This window comes from Varanus komodoensis, unplaced genomic scaffold, assembly GCF_004798865.1.
Source record: "Varanus komodoensis strain SLA01 unplaced genomic scaffold, ASM479886v1 scaffold5, whole genome shotgun sequence".
Taxonomy (NCBI): Eukaryota; Metazoa; Chordata; class Lepidosauria; order Squamata; family Varanidae; genus Varanus; species Varanus komodoensis.
The window spans coordinates 543,087-558,445 of record NW_025336087.1 but is presented as its reverse complement, the minus strand read 5'-3'; the positions used below and the strand labels follow the sequence as shown (position 1 = coordinate 558,445).

The following is a 15,359-nucleotide window of genomic DNA, read 5'->3' as shown; positions in this document are numbered from 1 at the left end:
TCAAAATTGGCATGTAATGTGTTTTTTTCCCTTACATTTTGGCTTCAAGACAGCTGTTAAATTGTCAGTTTCAACAGAAAGTGCCTTCTGATTACTTCTTTCATGTCCTAACTTATCTGACCTCTGTAAACAGGGTGGTGATGAAACTGGAATCTTAAAGGCAGCCTGGGCTTCTATGGGCCTATTCATGGGTTTACATCCACTACATAGTTGCTAAGCTCCAGGTGGAAAGTTACATGCAAATTGTAATGCGTTGAGTGTGGTACTAACATTTTTCTTGCTGGCATTATGAAGACTGCACAGGGACTGCACATATTGGCCACCCATGGAGTTAGAAAGAGAGCAGGAAAACTTGTATTACACTTTACACCAGCCTTCCTCAAGGTGGTGGCCTTCACACGTGATGGGTGGCAAGTCCCCCACTTCCCAGCCAGAATGGAGGCCACTGAAGGCCTTATGGGAGGAAAAACGCAGCCTAGAATTATACCTATGAGAGCACTTGACAGATCAATAGAAGCAAGCATAGTTTGTGCTATAAATGACCGTGGGAATCCTGATATGAGAATGAGCTAACTAGCAAGGCAAGGCAGTTCCACAATAAAGTGTGGTATGCCGTAACAAAAATTCATTTTAATGGTAATTTCAAAAAGTATATTTGCCTAGAAAGTCTGCCTTCTAGGTGACCAGGTACTAGGAGGAATAGGACTTCTGTGTCATCTGAAATTGCATAGAGGTATAAATATCAGCAGATACAGCTTTCTTGCTGCTACATGGCAAACTGCACTTGCCAAGATATGCTAGCCTGCATAACTATTAAAGGTGAAGACATCTTGTTCTCCTTCTCAGCCTAGCATCTTTACATGTGGAGTGTTGGAAAGGTTGTGCATTTTGTTTTAAGTGCACAACAATAATCACATTCTCCAAATTCAAATATCTTCAGAATATTTTCCAAACTGATGGACTAGATCACATCAGCCACATGGACAGAAACTCCAGGGGAAAAATGCAATATATTTCTGAGTAACCAGTAGACACACTGAAGAAACAAACAGGGATGGTCCAAGGGTTACCATGTGATAGGTGCAGAAAAACTGCACCTATCACCGGGTGGCCTTATTACTTTGATGGTCCATCCCATGTGGCAGCTTTCCCCAACCTGCCACCTGCCAGATGTGCTGGACATCAATTCCCATCATTCCCATCTACCATGGGCGCTGGCCCTGCACTGCCCTCCACAAACAGCTTTGTAATTTTATAGATAAGTTCTAGCAACAAAAGCATGTTCTTGACTTCATATTTGACCTTACAAGATGGACCATGAAGAGAAACTCTTCCTAAAAACCTTGTTAGAACCAAATTTATTTATTAATTTTATTAATCTTATAGATCATTTAATCTTATAGATCTAAGTGGTTTACATTACAGCAATATAAAATTATTAATAAAATACTTAAAACAGTGTGTGTATAACAATACTATAAACATAATGTTTATATGTAACAGCTGAGAGTATTAATCACAATATAAAACACATTTCTTTTAAAATCAATTCCAACAAAATCAATTATTAAAACTAGTTTTGCCTGGCACTGAAAAGATTGCCATGAAGGCGCCCGGCAAACTACTCTTGAGAGGTTATTCCACAAGTGGGGTGCAATCACTGAGAAGGCCCCTCTTCTGTTCTCCATTTTCTTCACCTCTTTCAAGGATGGCTTTCTGAAGGGCCTCTGGGCCTGATCTAACAGGACAGGTAGGTATACAAGACAGAAGGTGCTCCTTCAGGTATCCTGGCCCCAAACCATTTGGAGCTTTATACATTAAAACAAGCACTTTAAATTGGGCCCAGATTTCAACTGGTAGCCAATGAAGATGTCATGAATTTGACATCTCTTACAAACCGCCACACCACCCTGTTTTGACCCAGTTGAAGTTTCTGGCCTGTCTTCAAAAGCAGCTTCACACAAGGTGTATTGCACAGTCCAACCGAGAGGTTACCAAGGTGTGGACAACTGTGGCAAGCCTCTGTCTGTCCAGGTAGGGCTGGAGTTAATAAATCAAACATAGCTGAAGGAAGGTGCTCCTGGGTACCGAGTCTACCTGAGACTCAGGTAAATACTCTTTAAATAAAAATCCCCTGCCATTGCCCCCTTAAACTGCTCTTGTTTTGCTGAGGGCTTGGGTGTTCCCAGCTTGTCAACATGGTGCCAAGGCCATCAATGGCTTTGCCATCTAGATTAGGCAGGGTCTGTCTCACTCACTGTGAAACAAGATGAAGTGGTTCAGACAGGGGGAGACCAGACCGAGGCCCGTTCTTCCTGTCTTTAACCTTAACCTAACTCCTTTGCAATATTAAGCCCAGTAATCAGGCAATGCTTTGCGGGAGGTTAAAAGATGTCTTAAAAGTGTAACTAAAATGGGATGCATGGATGGAATAGAACCATCACTGAGGCTGTGCTGAGAGAAAGGTCAAAGTGGAGGGGAAGCTAAAGCTACAAATAACTTATGGGACTATAGATCAAGGGCAGCATCTCAAAGTATGCCAGAAATGCCAGTAGAAGCAGTAAGAAACTTTTCTGCCATGTTGTTTAGCCAGTCCAGCTGACTCCCATAAGTTGCCACTCTGAATGACAGCATCTCCACATACACACACTGAACCCAGAATGGTCAGTCTGGGGGCATTTAAACACAATCTTTTGAAAAGTGGCTCAGAGTCTATAAATTTGTGGGAACTCAGCATTCACATCACTGAACCAGGAAAATTTTGGAAAATCACTGTTTGAAAATTTTGGCAGCCATATGTTGGAATCGCCCTAAGTCAGCCATGAGGGTAATCAACCAGCAACCAATCTTCACACCAGGTGTGCAGAGCCTCAGGGCAGGGGCCAAATCCAGCCCCCTTAGTGTCCCAAGCCTGATTTCTGCTTCTCCACAGAAGGCTCTTCTCGCTTCCCTCGCTCTGCTCCCTTCCTTCAGCCACCTATGGTTTGGTGCTTCCTGACTTTTGCATGTCTCTTCCCAGCTCTACACTTCTGAAAGGCTGGAATGTCTCACCTAAGGCTTAATTACTGGTAGGAAGAACCTTAAAGTAATGCCAGCATTTTTATGCTTGCTCCCTTTGTCTTCGGTTCTAGCGCCCACTGGAATGCTGGCCCCCAACGTGAAAGAGGTTCAGCACTTCACTTTACGAACACATAGAATCACAGAGTAGTAGAGCTGGAAGGGGCCATGAAGGCCATCAGGTCCAACCCACTGCTGTTGCAGGACACCAAGTTACACCATCCCACTCAGATGGCCATCCAGTTTCTTTTTGAATGTCTCTAGTGTGGGAGAGCCCACCACCTCTCTGGGCAGCTGGTTCCACTGTTGTATTTCTCTGACAGTGAGGAAGCTTTTCCTGATGTCCAGTCTGAATCTGGGTTGTCACAACTTGAACTGATTATTCTGTGTCCAATACTCTGGCATCAGTCAGAAAACATCTTGACCTTCCTCTCTGTGACAGCCTTTGACGTACATGCCTGTCCCTCGTTCACTCTTCTTTCATAGCAAGGCTTTCAGTAACAGCTTTTCAGCAACCATGAATTCAAGGGAAAATGGAAAATACACGCTTTGAGATCCAGGGTGGTATAGTGGTTAGATTGCTGGAATGGGGCTCCGGAGATCCAAATTCATGAAGCTCACTGAGTGACTTTGGGCCACTCACTGGCTGTCAGGGTAACCTGCCTCGGAAGGCTGTTGTGCAAATAAAATGAAGAGGATGAGACAAGATAGCATTTGATCAAGGTGGTTGGGAATTACTGGTATTCACCCTGAAACATTGGAATATATCAACTAATATAAAAATGAATAAATATGGCAAAGATATTTCTATAAAGATTTTCTCATTACATTGTGGGGATCTGAGTAGCCATGAATGAATCATAGAATAGTAGAGTTGGAAGAAGCCATGAAGGTCGTCGGGTCCAACCCTTCTGTTGCAGGACACCATTCTCACCAATACATAACTTTTATTCATTCCTCTTTCAAATGCTTATGGTTGCCATTTCAAACAGCTTAACTGTGCACTCCAAATCGTGTCTGCTCAATAGGACCTATTTACTCCCAGGTAAGTATGTAGCCTCAAACCATCAGGCTATTTCAGCTTGCAATTCCAGGTTTAGGAAACTGAACAAGCTACAGTGTCCTCTTTCACTTCTTACAATATCAAAAGCAACTTTGAAGGACCACTTTGCATAAAAATCAATATTAAGACACATGCAACCTTCTCCCACCAATGGTTTTTGACGACCCCACACCCACCACTAATTCTATTTCTGCAAGAGTGGCTCCAAAATTTGTGGCTCTTTGGCAAGGAAACAAGGCACACAAGAAAGCCCTGTGGCACAGCTGGTGGCAGTGGTGGCAGCCATCAGGATGGAAACAATTTTGTGTGCCCCCTTGATTCCTGGATGTTGCCCAGCCTACCAAAGGCAGACACTCTGACGCCTTCCCAATGCTGATGCGAGTCCTGCACATTTGTGCAGAAGTTAAGTGCCACTGGGTTCAATAGAGGCATGTTCGATGGAACACTGGTAAAGGTGCGGCATTAATGATGTGCTTAACTGTCTCCCACTGAAACCCATGAGATAAGCAGCCCAATACTAAGCATGTTTAGCCAAGCATAAGTCCCCCCCATTCCCAATTTAACCAAGACTTACAGCATGCTTCCAGGCATGTTTGCTCAAATTAAGTCCTACCAGGTTCAATGGGATTTACACCCAGGTAAGCAGATGCTGCATTGCAGTCTTAGTCCCAACAAAGCACAGGATTGAGGCCTTCCTGGATTGTGCTTGCTCTAATTTATCTGTACTGAGTTAAATTTAACAGGTAAATACAAACCAAATATTAGTAACCTGTTAAATCAATCAGAAAATTGAAATTGACACAAAAACTACCAGCACTTGTTCAAGAATACTTTGATATCCCTGTGAAAATGACGATGTTTTACAGCACAATCCTAAACATATTGAGTGCTCCCGAGTTCAAAGGAGCTTGCTCCTAGGTAAATTGGTACAGGACTGTAGCCTGAATTGCACAGGATCGGCAATGCTGGCTAGAAATACTGAAGCTTGATGTGCGATTCTGCCGTTCTAGCAAAAGCCAGTAGGAATATATTCAACACCTTAAGAAAGTATTGGGATATACTTTAACTCCTGGAAGTGTGAACTAAAAAGCAGTTTAAAAGGGGTAGTGTTAGGGCTATGGACTTATTTCCAAGGCAGCGCACACAGGATGGTGCTGTGAATGCTTATTTAGTAGAAATCTCACAGCAATCCCATCCTATCCATGCTTATTTATTAAAATCTGACCACACAGAGAACTTAATTCCAAGTAAACATGAAGGGGATTAGGGGCTGCATGTAATATTGATTCATGCTGGAAAATACAAAGGATCTGCCAGGCTCTGAGTGTCAAGGAGAAGAGAAAGCAGTGTGTTGAGTGTAACATTTGGAGAGCAGTTAGTATGATGCAGGAATGAAAATACAATTGCTGAAGCAACACCACTTTATATAATACAATCCACCAATTCAAAGTAACAGCTGAAGGGTGCCACTTTGTCCAAAGTTCTCCCAAAATTTCAACCTAGTGAAAAAACACACATTTTTAGTCATTAGCTAGGTGCTCATCTTTTGTTTTTGTTAAGAGAAATAGCCCCTCTCTTGTGATAACAACTGCAAAACACTTAAGCCACCTCTCAGCCCCGTATCCATGAGCACAATAAACAAAATCGACTCAGCAGAGCAACAACGAAGAATATCCGCAGGCAAGCTTGTACCTGAAGAACTTTTGCTATACCTGAAGGTGTCAAAAAACCCTTCGTGGTTTCGCTCTCCTTAGAAAATTCAACAGAAACATTCTTTCCACTGAATAAACAGCATCCACCTTTCGCCAAGGTGTCCAAGCTTCAAGGGCTCTCCTCCTCCCTTCCTTTTCAGTTTGTCTTTTCGTCATCCCCGACGAAAAGAATCCTGCCCATGCCTTATCCACTCTGCAAAACTTCCTCGAAGTTTGCAATCAACAGGCGGTTGCTGTTCAGCATTGCGCCCGATGCAAGCTAAAGCCAAATATATATACGACAGTTCTGGCCCAAACGTGCTGGGCGCGCGGAAAGCATTCAAGCGAGAGATCGCCAACAGAGCTGGGGGTGCATGTGCGTATCCCCCAGCCATGCCCCAAACCTCAGCCGGACTTGCACGGTGTGGAGCCGATGGCCACTTCCCTCCAGGGGGAACAGCAGCTACCGGGGCGTGGGGAGACAGAAGCCCCCCCCCCGCCTTCCCGCACGGGCTTGTTTCCCTCCGGCCGAAGCAGCTGCCCAGGGCGCCCTACCTGCGTTTCCAGGGCGGCGCAGAGGTCTCCTTGCCTGTCTCCTCCGGAGCCGCTCTCTCGCCGCGGTGCATGGAGGACTGGGACAAAAAGCAAACAAGCCAGCGACGCCCCTGGCTGCGCCCCCCAGGCTGCTTTTGGCCGTGCGGGCGCTGGGATCTTACTTGTCGTGGCCACAACACCACCCGCCGTCGCCGTCTCCTCCTCCTCCTCGTTCCCGTCTTCTCCCCATGGCTGCCCAGCTGCTGCCCGCGCCCCGGTGGGGAGTTGGGAAGCGTCGGCTGGTCCCTGGAAAGAGTCGCGGGCGGCTGGGAGAGGCAGGATGCCCGCGCGAAAGAGGGGGGCCTTCTTTGAAGGGGGTCTTGACTCCACTCTCTGGTCGGCGGGGAGGGGGGCGGCTGGCTGGCCGGCCGGCCCTTGCCCGAGGCGGGGAGATGGTTGGGAGGAGGTCACTGCATTCCTGGGAGCTCTGATTGCTTCCCAGCCTATGAGGAGTTGCGAATTAGCGCGTGTCACTTTTTGCCTGGATATTTGTTATTAAGTATTTCTCGTTCTTTCTTTTTTGGGGGCTCCACCTAGAGAGAAAACTTTGGATCTGCAGGCTTATCTTCTGAAACGGGTCCGACAGAGGGGTCCCGGGGATGAACCACCAGGGGAAAGCATTGTATTTATTTATATTGGTATACGGCCCTTCTTCGCCCGAGCAGCTCGTTAAAAGTTCTGACCTCTCCCAGGGGCCACCTATATAACAGTTGGCGCACTCGGCTAATATTTATTTTTAAACAAGGAACTTGGCTTCCTCAAATAGGCTAGGCAGGCCCGTAATCAGCCTAAGAAATTCTGGTCAGGGGCCTTCAAAAAAGTTGGGGGATGGTTCGTCTTGTTTGAAAGCTTCTGAAGCCAAAATCATAGACTATTTTTAGTCGTTTGTTTAAAAAAAAAAGCCTTGGAAGCAGAGAAAATTTTGGGCCTCCAACCTACCTGTAGGTACAGGACCAAGGCCAGGTCCACTACTGCCCCCTGGCTTCGCCTTGGTTTGTATGTGACGGGGGTGTGATGGGTCAGATCCAGGCCTAAAACCAAATCCTAACCCAGCATTGTACTTAGCACACTCTTTGGAGAGAGGCAGTGCTGAAGAATAGCATTTCCTAGTGTTTAACGTAGAGGAAGACAGCTCGGTGCCATCCAGATGTTTTGGACTACAGCTCCCATAATTCCTGACCATTCCTCATGCTGCCAGATAAAAGGAAGTACTTACTATGGAATTCACTGCCAGGGGAAGTGGTGATGCTCACCAATCTGGGTGGCTTTGAAAAGGAATTAAACAGATTCAGGAGGGAGGAGGCTATCCATGGCTACTAGCCCCACTGGCCAATTGCTTCGTCCTTCACCAGCTGTGGCGTGCTTGCATATACCAGTTGCTGAGGAGCTTGGGCAGGTGGAAGTCTTGCACCCATCCTGCTTGAGTGATCCCGTGGGCAACTGGTTTGCCACCAGGTGTGCAGAGTGCTGAACTAGATGGACTTCTGGTCGGATCCAGCAGGGCATTTCTTATGGTCTTATGCTTGGCTTTTAAGAGCATTGTAGTCCAAGATCTCTGGAGGGCACCAGGATTAGTGATAGGCCTGCAACATCTGGCCAGCGGCATGTCCCAGACAATTCTGCCTCCATGCTCAGTTCCCCCCACCCCAGGTCAATCTTCCAGAGGAGAAGCAGCAGTCTGTGGATTTCTTCATTTTGCTTTTGCAATTCTTAGATAAAGAGGAAACACCTGATGCTTTCTAGATGTTTTGGGGTGCAACTTTTATCAACCCCAGCCAGCATGGCCACTGTACAAGCATACCAGGAGCTGCTTTCCTCTAGGTCTTGGCTTTCGTTGATTTTGGAAATCAAAGAAATAATTTCAATACTGCAAGAATGAATTATTCCTCAGAAGCAGCTCAGTGGGTTGACATTCTCAGTGCTATTGTTATAAACAATTAAGCTATTCATTCATGCAGGCTGAGTTACAGCGGGGCAAGGGAACAAAGGAGACTTGCTGAGGGCTTTATGGAGGCGGGGCTGAGAGTCCATGACTGGTCCAGAGAGACCCAGTTAGCTCTACGGCTGAACGGGGACTAGAGCCCAGATCTCCTGAGTCCCAGTCCAGCATCCTCTCACTGCACCCCACTGGGTCTCTAGAGCAAACCTTGCTGAGTAACCCATCCTCAGAGAGCTCTGTATCCCTCCTCCAATTAAATCTGAAATTGCACTTGGGCGGGGAACAATAAGGAAGCTGCCCACATGTATGGTGAGTGCTGGCCTGAGCCAGGTCATTGACTGCTACTATTATGTGCTGCCCAAGAGCCAGAGCTCTCTGGGCAGTTTGCAGCAGGGCAGGCGTGACACAAGGGAGGCTCCTGCTGTCCAGGCTGGCTGCAAGAGAAGCAGGAGAAGGAAGCTCCATGGAGGGGCAGTGGTACTGGCTTCTCTGCTGGCCCCACCTGAAGACCCTCCTGGCCCCCAGTCCACACTCTACCCTTAAGGGGAAGGGTCATGGCTCTGAGGCAGAACAAAGGCACTGCATGGAGGAGGTCCCAGTTTCAGTCTCTGGCAGGGCCGCTGACCCTCCATCTGAGCCAGGATAAGGCTGCTGCCTGTATTCCTCTACCTTTCCTCCCTTCTGCCAGGAAGCCGAGTCTCCAGGAAGGAACAGGGAAGGGGCTCTTGACATTGCCAATGCCACTGCACTGTTGACATTTTCTTCTCTGCTTGCAGGGCTGCTTGAGGCAAAGATGGTGCCTGGACTGGCAGTTACATCTGTCTTCAGCATCACGGAGAACAGAGTGCCTGAATTCAGAGCTTAACTGGGGGACACAGAGCAGGCTGTGCATCACACGGCTTTCTCCTCCACATCTTGCTGCCACCTCTCAGCATCTCCTGCCAGAGCCAACAGCCTCACTCGGCTCCATGCAGACAGCTGGACCTCTCCGATTAGTAGTCCGGATAGTCTGAATTCAACGCTGCTGAATGAACTGCCAAGTACACCTTCCTTGGCGTTTATGGGGGCCTGAACAATTTATCATTAACATGATTGTTGCTAAAGGAAGGGAGGCTTCCTCTGACAATGTTTATGAGCCTTTCATCTGAAACCAATCATGCCAGAGCAGTGACAGCCTTAATGGTAGGGAAAGTCACTCAGGGTGGCAGCAGGAAGCATTCGAAACTAAATGGGTTTCACTCCTGAGGTCACCCTTTGAACCAAGAAGCACTAAGGCCGGTTTGGCACGTGTCCTTCATCTTGCAGTAGCAGTGGAAATGAACGGATGGAAGGGGAAACAGATTCCCTTTGCCCTCTTGGCTGGCCAAAGGCTGATATTACAAAAGTGGAAGGATGAGCTCTCACTTTCGATCATGAAATGGACTGGGGACTTTTCCATGTGTGAATGGGGGACATCCAGGTACAGTCTTGGGCAGTTTGGAGGGAAAATAGGGGGCTCTAAATGTAAAAATAAATAAAAATAAAGTTCAAGTGGATACTTATTAGAATATTTGGTCAGCTTTTGTTGAAGTCTACACTAGAAAGTTTCATGAATTTTATCCAAATACACATACAAATGGGTATACACATCCATTTTAAAAAGTGGACTTTAAAATTAATGCAGCAATGTAGATTTTTAAAATTAGAATATTTGTAAAAATGTCAAGAAGAGCATGCTATTCCCTTACATGGAGTAAATTTCAGGAAATCAAACAAACAAACAAACAAACAAACAAACAAAAAACAATGTTGACACACTATGGGTACAATCCTGTGCATGATTAGACATGGAAATCTGGGCTGAACTGCAGAAAAACAGCACTAGAAAACTTTGTGCCCCAATCACTGCACTGGGACCAGGCGCAAGACCCAGCAGGGAAGCCCCAAGCAAAGCAGCTGTATTGGCTGCTACCGTTTTCATTTGGTGGTGGGGAGGGGGCACTGATACGGTTTGGGGGAACAGGTTGCTCACGCCCCCTCTCACCTGTCTCTGGCCCTGCTTGCGGGTTCCCAGCACCTGGTTGGCGACTGTGAGAAGCAAGGCACGGTTAGGCCTTCGGTGTGATCAAGCAGAGCAATTACCAGAGCCAAAAAGGGGGATATTGTCTGGTTGGAGAAAAGGGCCACTAAATTGCTCAATGGGGAGTAGCAGCACCTCTCTGAAGAAGCATCTGCAATTGTTTGCTTAGAAAAAGGGCCTGGGGAGACACGATAACGATGTTCAGAGTCATGCATTCTGTGGAGAAAATGGATAAGAAGATATTTTTCTCTCTTTCTAATAACATTACAACCCAACAGGGTCATTGCATGAAGCTTAGTAGTAGTAAATTCAGGAAAGATACATGGAAGTGCTCCTTCACCCAGTGCAGAGTTACACTGTGGGATTCATTTTCACAAAGTATAGTGATGGCTATCAATTTGGTAGGCTATTAAAGGGGATTGGACAAATTAATGGAGATGAAGGTTATTAAAAGCTACTAGTCCTCATGGTAAGATGCTACCTCTAGTATCAAAGGAATTTGTTTGAGGATTTTCTTGGTGAATTTTTCCTAGGTAGGTTGACAGGTCTTTCCTCAGCGCTCCCTATTTGTCTGGGCTTGGGACTGGCATACACACATGATGTCAAGTGTGCATGGCTGGGTTAGGGTATTAGACCCATATTAAACCAGATGTATATCTGGTCAGCAAGATAACAAAGCTGAGGCTCGCTTATTTTGGCCACGCCATGTGATCAAGCTCATTAAAAAAAGGTATAATGCTTGGAATGCTCAGCGGCAAGAGAAAACCAGGTCGCCAAAGAGCAAGGTGGTTAGACTCCATCAAAGAGGATGCGGCCAGAGCATAGCTCAGCTGAAAGTGTGGCAAGATTTGGCCCGTAGGATCACTCATAGTCAGACATGACTGAACAACTGAACAACAGCAGCATGTATACCAATTTCTGGGGAGATTGGGCAGGCGGTTGCTATTACACTCCTGCTTGTGGGTTTCCTGTGAGGAGCTGGTTGGCCACTGAGGAACAGAATTCTGGACCCTTGGACTGATCTGATGTTCTTACAAAAATGGTACATCTGAACAGTAAATGCTGGAAAATACTATACCTGATGTCCCATAGATTGGCCAAATTGCAGAAACAAGGGGCTACGTGCATGGCTACTGAGGCATGTGCCACTGGACTGAATGGGACTTCAGGTGCTTCCGGCTTGTGCTTTTGTTGTGTGTTCACACTGCCTCATTCACCAAATTCTTCAGCAGGTCTCGACAAGGTCTGCTTTGTGGTGCTGGGACAACCAGCTGTGGAGCTCATTGGGTGAGCGTGGGCCAATCCCTGGCTCTCAGCCCAACCTACCTCACAGGGTTGTACTTATTTATTTATTTATTTATTTAGGAAATTTATAGGCCATCCATCGCTGTCGTCTCTGGATGGCTTACAGAATTACTCTAAATCCTAAACAAAACAAATGAAGTATTCCACGAACTGAGCATAAAACTGACATATTTAAAATAAATTGAATAAATCACATATAATTAAAATTGGTTGATGTTAAAATATTGATTAAATAAAAAGGTCTTGACTTGGTGCCGAAAGCATATAATGATGGCGCCAGGAGGACCTCTCTAGGGGGCGCATTCCATAGTTGGGGCACCACTGCAGGAAAGCTCTCCTCCGAATGCTCTGTCACCTGACCTCTTTCAAGGAGGGCTCCCGGAGGAGGGCCTCTGCTGCCAATCTAAGGGGGTGGGGGGACGTATAGGGAAAAAGGTGTTCCTTTAGGTATCCTGGTCCCAAGCTGTTTAGGGCTTTATAGGTAATGACCAGCATCTTGAATTGAGCCCGGACTTCAATGGGAAGCCAATGGAGCTGATAGAGGACCGAAGTTATGTGAGAATAATGACCAGTCCCTGACAGCATCCTGGCAGCTCTATTTTCCACTATCTGAAGTATCTGGACCGTCTTCAGCCCCACAGTCCATGTGTCACTGTTGCTAGGCAGTTCTCCTCCAGGTAAGGATGCAGCTGATGGATCAGCTGAAGCTGAAGGAAAGCGCTCCTCGCCACCGCCATCACCTGGGCTTCCAGGGACAGCTCCAGGTGGAGGAGCACTCCTGAGCTGCGGACCCTGTCCTTTAGAGGGAGTGCAACCCTGTCCAGGGCAGGGCCCAAGTCACTTACCTGGCAACCCGAAACACCTACCAACAGGAAGAGGTAGTGAAGATAAAATGGAGAGGAGGAGGAGGAAGGTTTCTTGAAAGAAGAAAAATGGTGGGATAGAACTATAACGAATAAATGTCACCTTCCCTTTGTAACATTCTTGTTTTCCCACCACTTCTTCCAGCTGTTTTCCTATGAGGAAAAAAATCTGTTAAGGAAGGAAAAACAGCATAGTCTGAAATAGGTAGCTAGCTTGTGAAGAAGCATGCGCAAGAGGGATGAGGTTCTGAGCAAGGTATAATTATCACCTTCCCCAGGGCTCCAGTATGGTGCACTTTTACTAGGAAGTAAGCCCTACTAAAGCCAGCGAGACTAATTCTGAAGAAGCACAGTAGGGTTTGAACTGTCCACCCACATTTGAGTATAGCAGTCTTTTATACAGCTAACTGAGAACATAAAACATACAAGTTAAAGACGGGTCTGCGCCTCTATGAATGATGAGAGAATTGCTGATGACAGTAGCAAATAGGCCAACAATAGTCGCTCATTTGCTTGCAGACATTTCATGTTTCATTCCTCTTTTTAAAATCTGATTTTAGATTGCTTGCTAATCTCTTTTCTCTTGCACCAAGGTCCTGTTTGTTCTGGCTGAATGGATGCAACACTGCCAACACATTTTAGGAGACTTTTCCTATGACCAGGAAAAAATATTCTTGCTTTTTTAAAAATTAAGAGCTTGTCAATGAAAGACCGCATGTTCTCCCTTCTGAGAAGGAGGAAGCCAAAGAGCAAAAGGCCCAGCAAGGCCTTCTCCATGGAGGTGATCACACTGTGGAGCCCCCTTTTCAGAGATGTTTGTCAAGCTGAGTCAGTTACATTTTTTTGGAAGGCTATTGGGAAAGACTATTATATTTTGGCAGGCATTGTTTGAGAGGGTTGAATCTGACATGTGTATGTATATTTGAGAATCAGTATTTTTTATCAAGGCGATCAAACCAGTCAGTCCTAGAGGAGATCAACCCTGACTGGTCTTTAGAAGGCCAGATACTGAAGATGAAACTCAAATACTTTGGCCACCTAATGAGAAGGAAGGACTCCCTGGAGAAGAGCCTGATGCTGGGAACAACAGATGGCAAAAGAAGACGGGGATGGCAGAGGATGAGGTGGCTAGATGGAGTCACTGAAGCAGCTGGTGTGAGCTTAAGTGGACTCTGGGGGATGGTGGAGGACCGGAAGGCCTAGAGGGGTGTTGTCCATGGAGTCGTGATGGGTCAGACACGACTTCACGACTAACAACAATTTTTGATAATTTTACATTGTTTGATCCACTGCTGAATATAGGCCATCCTAAGGACTTGGCTATGCCATGTAAATAAATAAAAATCACAAGAGAAACGTCATGACCCTTTGTTTTACGTTTTCCTGAATTAGCAGTGTTTGTTCAAAGCACCTCTATTTTTCTGCATCAGCAGTTCACATCAGAAAACATCCTCATTGCTTGAATTTTAGACCACTTCTTAGGAACAGCTCTCTCTTTTCCTCCCCAGTGTCTATATCCTATATCCTATGGGGTGCTGTCTGTGAAAATGGTCCAGAGACTTCACCTGATCCAAAACAGGGCAGCAAGACTGCTAATGGGGACTGGCTCATAAGAATGTATTATAAACAGTCCTCTTTCAGCTGCACCCAGTTGAAGTTTGGGCCCAATTCAGAGTGCTAGTACTGACATTTAAAGCCCTCAATGGCTTGGGGCCAGGTTATTTGAATGATTGGCTCATCCCATAGGTACCTACCCAGACCTTGAAGTCATCTTCTGGGCCCCTTTGGGGCCTGGCACCTACTTTGTATTCTTTCCAGTGCCGGGTGAAGACCTTTTTATTTTCCCAAGTTTTAACAGTTCCACTTTTTAACTTTATTTCTTAATATTGCATTTTATTCTGTCCTACTGCTATGTTGCTATGCTGATTCAATTGCAACTACATTTGCAGTTTTGTTATTTTAAGTTCATTTCATCTCAGATTCATAGAAGAGTAAAGGGCCAAGAGGCCATCAGGTCTGACCCTCTGCTGCTGCAGGATGCCAAGTCACACCATCCCGCTCAGACAACTGTCCAGTTTCACCTTGAACGTCTCTAGTGTGGGAGAGCCCACAACCTCTCTTGGCAACTCGTTCCACTATTGTATCGATTGCTCTGACCGTTAGGACATCTTCCTTGGTGTCTAGCCTGAATCTGGTGTGCTGCAGTTTAAATTTGTTGTTCTGTGTCCTAAGCTCAGGGATGAGTGGGAAGAGGTCTTCTCCTTCCTCTTTGTGACAGCCTTTGAGGTACTTGTGGAGTGCTTTTGTATCCCCTCGCAGTCTTCTCTCCTCAAGGCTGAACATGCCCAGTTCTCTCAATCTCTCCTCATAGGGCTTCGTTTCCAGACCCTGGATCGTCTTTGCTCCCCTTTTCTGAACCCTTTCTTGTTTTTCTGCATCTTTAAAAAACCTGGGAGCCCAGAACTGAGTGCAGTATTCCAGATGAGGTCTGACTAGTGCAGAGTTAGAGAAACTAGTGCCTCTCTTGTTCTGGGAGTGATGCTTCTATTTATGCATCCCAAAATAGCATTTGCCTTTTTTGTGACTGCATTGCATTGCTGGCTCGTATTTAACTTTTTGTCCACAACAACTCCAAGGTCTTTTCTTTTGCAGTGCTGTCAAGCCAAGTATTCCCCATCTTGTACTGATGCATTTAATTTTCCCCCAGGAGGAAAACTTGGTGTTTTTCCCTGTTGAAGTTCACTCTGTCGCTTTCCTCCCAGCATTCTAGCTTGTCTAGGTCACCCCA

At 46.1% G+C, this 15,359-nt stretch overlaps 1 protein-coding gene across 3 annotated transcripts in view; it reads right to left on the bottom strand.

Annotated features, from left to right (window-relative positions):
• Positions 1-6,862, bottom strand: part of GHR (growth hormone receptor) — a 165,113-nt gene extending 158,251 nt beyond the window's left edge. Inside the window, exon 1 of one of the 3 annotated variants that reach the window (XM_044446471.1) lies at positions 6,528-6,862. The gene's annotated coding sequence lies outside the window, so the exon portion shown is untranslated. Of the gene's footprint in view, positions 1-5,832; positions 6,300-6,366 lie in introns of those variants that run through there. The other 2 variants (XM_044446468.1, XM_044446470.1) reach the window with 2 other exon arrangements.
• Between the last annotated feature and the right edge of the window lie 8,497 nt (positions 6,863-15,359).